The sequence below is a fragment of the Gossypium hirsutum genome, chromosome A09 (assembly GCF_007990345.1).
Source record: "Gossypium hirsutum isolate 1008001.06 chromosome A09, Gossypium_hirsutum_v2.1, whole genome shotgun sequence".
Taxonomy (NCBI): Eukaryota; Viridiplantae; Streptophyta; class Magnoliopsida; order Malvales; family Malvaceae; genus Gossypium; species Gossypium hirsutum.
In genome coordinates this window covers 74,472,261-74,479,486 of record NC_053432.1, presented here as the reverse complement: position 1 = coordinate 74,479,486, position 7,226 = coordinate 74,472,261, and positions in this window count along the sequence as shown.

Here is a 7,226-nt window from a genome sequence, read left to right as displayed (position 1 = left end):
TTCTTTGTATATTCTTTTATACCCCCACAGGTCCCTAGATATCAATGATATGAGCGCTGATACTACAGCTCCTAATTTCTCTGGCGAGCAAGACATGTGTTTAAAGGAACCTCAAGATTTTGAAGATGTTCAGGATTGTGACGTATCTCTTGATCTGTTAAGAATGGTTAAGCAGGAGGAGAAACAAATCATGCCACATGAGAAAGAGGCAATAGAGAATATAGCCCTAGAGGAAGGGAAGGAGTTGAAAATCGGAACCCTAATTGGCGTGGACACAAGGCATGGTCTGATTGAGTTGCTTCGAGAGTTCAAGGATATCTTCACCTGGTTATATCAGGATATGCCTGGATTGAGTACTGACATTGTGGTACATCGTCTTCCGATAAGACAAGATTGTAAGCCAGTCCAACAGAAGTTGCGAAAAATGAGGCCAGATATCGTTTTAAAGATAAAGGATGAAGTCAAGAAGCAGTTTGATGCAGGATTCTTGCAATAAGTGAAGTACTCCGAATGGGTAGCTAACATTGTGCCAGTCCCCAAGAACGATGGAAAAGTACGAATGTGTGTTGATTACAGAGATTTGAACAAAGCAAGCCCAAAAGATAATTTTCCTTTACCCCACATTGACACTTTAGTAGATAACACAGCGGGATATTCATTGTTCTCCTTTATGGATGGTTTCTCAGGATACAACCAGATAAAGATGCATCCAAAGGACATGAATAAAACCACTTTTATAACCTTGTGGGGTACCTTTTGCTACAAAGTAATGCCATTTGGACTAAAAAACGCAAGGGCAACGTACCAAAGGGCCATGGTGAACTTGTTCCACTACATGATGCATAAGGATATCAAGGTATATATTGATGATATGATTGCCAAGTCGCGTACGGAAAAAGAGCATATTGAGGCCTTGAGAAGATTGTTTGTAAGGTTGAGAAAATTTCAGCTGAAGCTCAATCCAGCAAAGTGTACCTTTGGAGCCAGATCCGGAAAGTTGTTAGGCTTCGTAGTCAGTGAAAAAAGAATTGAAGTCGACTCAGACAAGGTTAAAGCCATACGAGAATTACCTCCACCACGTACTCAGAAAGAAGTTCGAGGATTCCTAGGAAGGTTGAATTACATTGCTCGGTTCATTTCACAACTAACCGAGAAATGTTATCCTATCTTTCGCCTCCTCAGAAAGCACAATCAAGGTATTTGGGATGGGGAATGCCAGAGTGCTTTTGAAAAGGTAAAGCAGTATTTGTTGAATGCTCCGGTATTGTCTCCACCCAGCCTAGATAAACCATTAATACTGTACTTATCAGTGTTCAGTAATTCTATGGGATGTGTGCTTGGCCAACATGATGAGTTAGGGAAAAAGGATAAGGCAATTTATTATCTCAGTAAGAAGTTCACTGACTGTGAGACGAGATATTCACCAATCGAAAAATTGTGTTGTGCGCTGATTTGGACAACTCGGAGATTAAGACAGTACATGCTATACCATACCACTCGGCTCATCTCAAAACTTGATCCGTTGAAATACATGATGGAGTCAACAGCTCTAAATGGGAGAATCGCGAGATGGCAAATTTTACTTTTGGAGTTTGATATAGTCTACATAAGTCAGAAGGCTATAAAAGGAAGTGCGGTAGCGAACTTCTTGGCTAGTAGGGCTCTAGAGGATTATGAGCCACTAAACTTCGATTTTTCAAATGAGGAGTTGATGTGTATAGCAATGACTGAAAATTCTTCTTGGAGGCTCAATTTTGATGGGGCTTCTAATGCAGTCGAAAATGGAATTGGGGCAGTCTTGGTATCTCCGAATGGCGATCATTATCCTTTTATGTGCAAGTTGGACTTTGATTGCACAAACAATATGACTGAATATGAAGCATGCATCATGGGACTTCAAGCAGCTATAGAGCGAGGTATAAAAACTCTAGAAGTATATGGGGATTCGGCGTTGGTTGTTTATCAGCTTAGAGGTGAATGGGAGACAAGGGACCCTAAATTGATTAATTATCAAAAGGTAGTTTTAGGGTTACTTGAGGAATTTGATAGCATCACCTTCAATTATCTCCCACGAGACAAAAATCAGATGACAGCTGCTTTAGCAACCTTGGCCTCAATGATCAAGGCAAATAAAGAAGAAGAAATGAAGCCAATTCAAATGAGTGTTTACGAGGCTCCAGCTCATTGTTGTAACATTGAGAGAAATGTCAATAACCCCTGGTATCAAGATATATTGCGATATGTGAGAGATCGTAAATACCCTGAACAGGCCAGTGAAAATGACAAACGAACCTTGAGGAGGTTAGCTTGCGACTATGTTTTAGACGGAGATATCCTGTACAAAAGACGAAAAGACCAAGTACTTTTGAGATGTGTCGATGCTGTGGAAGCTAAGTTAATTCTAGAAGAAGTTCACGAAGGTGTATGCGGGACGCATGCAAATGGGTTCACGATGGCAAGGCAAATCATGAGGTTTGGCTATTATTGGGCCACTATGGAAGGGGATTGCATCAGTTACACCAAGAAATGCCATAAGTGCCAGATTTATGGGGATAAAATTCATGTACCACCTTCACATTTGCATATTATGACTTCTCCATAGCCCTTTTCCATGTGGGGCATGGATGTTATTGGACCAATATCACCGAGAGCTTTGAATGGACATCAGTTTATCTTTGTAGTAATTGACTACTTCACAAAATGGGTAGATGTTGCTTCTTATGCAAATGTTACTAAGTCAGCTGTGAGTCGATTCTTGAAGAAGGAGATCATTTGTCGATATGAAATGCCTGAGAAGATCATATCCGACAATGCATTGAACTTAAACAACAAAATGATAACAGAGGTTTGCGACCAGTTCAAGATCAAGCATCACAATTCTTCCCCTTATCGTCCAAAAATGAATGGGGCAGTGGAGGCCGCCAATAAGAATATTAAGAAAATAGTGGGGAAGATGACTGAGACGTATAGAGATTGGCATGAGAAGTTGCCATTTGCACTCTTAGCCTACCGAACGTCTGTCAGAACCTCTACTGGGGCAACTTCATTCTCGTTAGTCTATGGGATGGAAGCAGTATTACCTATTGAAGTAGAAATACCTTTTCTTCGAATTTTGACAGAAGTAAAGTTAGATAAAGTTGAGTGGGTTCAATCCCGGTATGACCAGTTGAACTTGATTGAAGAAAAGAGGCTAAAAGTCATTCGACATGGTCAGATGTATTAGAAGCGAATGATGCGAGCTTATGACAAGAAAGTTCGACCAAGAGAATTCCATGAGGGAGACCTTGTACTGAAAAAGATCCTTCCTATTCAAAAGGATTTTAGAGGAAAATGGATGCCGAATTGGGAAAGGCCGTAGCAGAAATGGATGGGAAAAGTTTACCTAATCCAGTGAACTCGAACTTAGTTAAAAAAATACTTTGTCTAAAGAAGAAGAGAATCTAAGGTGAAAACCCGTAAAGGGCGCCTTGAAAAAAAAAATCAAAAACGGAGAGGTCAAGGTGAAAACCCGCAAAGGGCACCTTGTGACCAAAAGGGTTTTGAGTTAAAAACCTAAAAGAGTAGCTCAAATTTTGAAGAGTACATAGTGATCTTGTTACAAAGAGCGAAGAATGCTACAAACTGGGGCATCAACAGAGTACTTGAGATCTTTTAAACACATTTTAAACTCAAGAAAGACTTCATAGAGCTGGTGTATAGGCACTCAAGCGGTGATATCTAGAGGATCTAACTTCTATCTTGTTTTTCATCTTTAGATTCTACTCCTTCCTAAAGATAGGCTTCAGATTAATTTCCTTTATATTCTTTCTTCTTAATTCATTCAAATCCAATTATTCTTAAAGATTTATTCATCTTCCATGTTGCATTGAAATAAAGATAGATGAACTAAATATGTTTACAAACGAAGTTTTGCGTATTACTCTGAAATTTCTAGACAATATAAGAAACTAAAATAGGACAATTGTTCGAGAAATTCACGTAAGTAAAGGATGAAGGAACTCGAGGAATTTCTTTCATCTAGTCTAAAGGGAAAATGAACAAAATCAATGATTCAATTTTAAGAAAAGATTGTTTTACAAACATCCTCAGTGGATCGTAGCATTGGAGGAAGGGTACAGGCCTACAGGCTGAGCGTGAATGAAGCTTTGAGAAAGGAAAGGAAAATGAAAGAATGAATGATGACGTCTAGGATAGAGGTCATATTCATGACATTTTGCATCATAACATGTTTAATTAGGAACATTTGACTCACTTCGAGCATAGCATCCTAAATTATCAAGCATAATTATTTTTACAGGTTATCGGAGACGGCGCACTTTAAAACCCAAAACAGTAGGGTAATAGGCTACGGCATAGCAGATCTGACCTTCATCGGGGCAGATCTAAGATGACAGATCTTATCTCTCTGTATTCGGCGGGGAGCATATCGAAGATATAGTTGATTTGGCTTTCACGTGTTTACGATGAAGTAAATCTAAGATGATTTGTCATATCTTTATTGTCAGAGAACGAATCGAAGTTTGGCATCTTCACTTTGATGGAGAGCTGACACATAGCAGATCTAACCTTCAGATGTTTATGCTGAAGCGGATCCAAGATAGTTTTGCATCCTTGTGTTTACAAGGAACAAATCGAAGACATACCTGATTTGGCTTTCATGTGTTTACGTTGAAACAAATCTAAGATGATTTGTCGTCTCTATATTTTCAGAGAACAAATCGAAGTCTGGCATTTCCACTTTGATGGAAGGCAGACACATAGCAGATCTTACCTTCAGATGTTTACGCTGAAGCAGATCCAAGATGACAGATCTTATCTCTCTGTATTCGGCAGGGAGCAGATCGAAGATATAGCTGATTTGGCTTTCACGTGTTTACGATGAAGCAAATATAAGATGATTTGTCGTCTCTGTATTGTCAGAGAACAAATCAAAGTCTGGCATTTCCACTTTGATGGAAGGCAGACACATAGCAGATCTTACCTTCAGATGTTTACGCTGAAGCAGATCTAAGATAACAGATCTTATCTCTCTGTATTCGGCAGGGAGCAGATCGAAGATATAGCTAATTTGGCTTTCATGTGTTTATGATGAAGCAAATCTAAGATGATTTGTCGTCTCTGTATTGTCAGAGAACAAATCGAAGTCTGGCATTTCCACTTTGATGGAAGGCAGACACATAGCAGATCTTACCTTCAGATGTTTACGCTGAAGTAGATCCAAGATGACAGATCTTATCTCTCTGTATTCGGCAGGGAGCAGATCGAAGATATAGCTGATTTGGCTTTCACGTGTTTTCGATGAAGCAAATCTAAGATGATTTGTCGTCTCTGTATTGTCAGAGAACAAATCGAAGTCTGGCATTTCCACTTTGATGGAAGGCAGACACATAGCAGATCTTACCTTCAGATGTTTACGCCGAAGCAGATCCAAGATGATAGATCTTATCTCTCTGTATTCGGCAGGGAACAGATCGAAGATATAGCTGATTTGGCTTTCACATGTTTTCGATGAAGCAAATCTAAGATGATTTTTCGTCTCTGTATTGTCAGAGGACGAATCAAAGTTTGGCATCTTCACTTTGATGGAGAGCAGACACATAGCAGATCTCGCCTTCGGATGTTTATGCTGAAGCGGATCCAAGATGGTTTGGCATCCTTATGCTTACAAGGATCAAATCGAATCATAGTTGATTTGGTTTTCACGTGCTTACGTTAAAGCAAATCTAAGATGATTTGGCATTTCTGTATTGTCAGGGAACAAATCGAAGAAGCAGATTTGGCGTTTCTGTGTTCGACAGAGAGCAGATCGAAGATATCAACATAACAGTTATGAGTTTGCAATGAGCAGATTAAAGAAGCAAATTTGGCGTCTCTGTATTAGACGGGGAGCAGATCGAAGATAATAGATTTGACGTCTCTGTAGTAGACGGGGGGCAGATCAAAGATAGCAGATATCGTCTTCCTGAGTTGCAGTGAAGCAAATTGAAGCCGTCAAGAGGCCATTTAAAGAAGATCAAGTACCAAGAAATTAAAATTCGACGAGACTAAGAAAAATTGGCCATTTTGGAGTATTTGCTCCATTCTCATTACACGACAATAAGCAAAGAGGGGCAGCTATAATGGCCAATTTTTGGCCTAAGCAAACAAGCAAAAAATAAAATCCACATAACCAAATTCCAAGTCCATTTACAATGTTAAACAGCCCAAAAATCAAAACTACCCAATTACAATAACTAAACCTACCCAAACCCAATACCCAAAACCAGCCCAAATTAGAACTACCCAAACCTAAGCAATTTTCAGCAAAGAAAAGTGGTGATGAACCCTAGCCGTCACCCCACCTTGGCCACCTACGCCACTACCAGTTGTCTGCTACCAGCACACCCACTTGCCTCCACCACTCTATACCTGCAAAAGAAGACAAAAAAGGACAGTAAAGAAAAACACCAAAAAATAAAATTCTTTGTATTTTTTCTTTGTATTAGAGGGGGTTGTATTACAGAGATTTTTGGGAGAAATCAAAAGGAGAAAACAAGTTCAAAAGGTGTTTGTCCTTATTTTTATTTATTTATTTATTTTTATCTTCTTTCTATTCGTTCGTTTTATCTATTTTACAAATATTTTTAACAAAAAAAAACTTGCAAAAAAATATAAAAAAGGGAAAGAGGGAAGGAACTTACCGGTGTTCAGTTTTCCAACATCATGGACGACCGAGGAAGCCACCGCCGAAGATAAGTGGCCGGAAACCGAATGGATTCTTGAGTTCTAGGGTGCTTCTCATTAATTTTTGAAGGTTTTTGGGTCGTTTTAACCCCAAATCCGGGCTCTACTCGAGAAGAGAAGTGAAAAAAGGCCTCGGAAGATTTTCCAGCCACCATGGACGACGGCGCCGCCATTGGTGGCCGGTGACCGGCGTGACGATTGATGGCTGGTCCGATGACCGGAGGAGGGGAAGGGTTGAGAGAGTTGAGAGCCTTCTCTCTATTTTGAAAAATGAATGTAGGGTGGTAGGGTGATGTTTTAACTCTTTTTTTTGTTGTTTTTTTTTAAAAAGGTTTTTTTTATGATAAAAAAGAAAATAAAGTATGGTTTTAATTAATAATAAAAAAAAATAGTATGAGGAAGTAGTTTTAATTAACAATAAAACAAAATAGTATGGGGAAATAGTTTTAATTAACAATAAAACAAAATAGCATGGGGAGTGATTTTGATTAATAATAAAACAA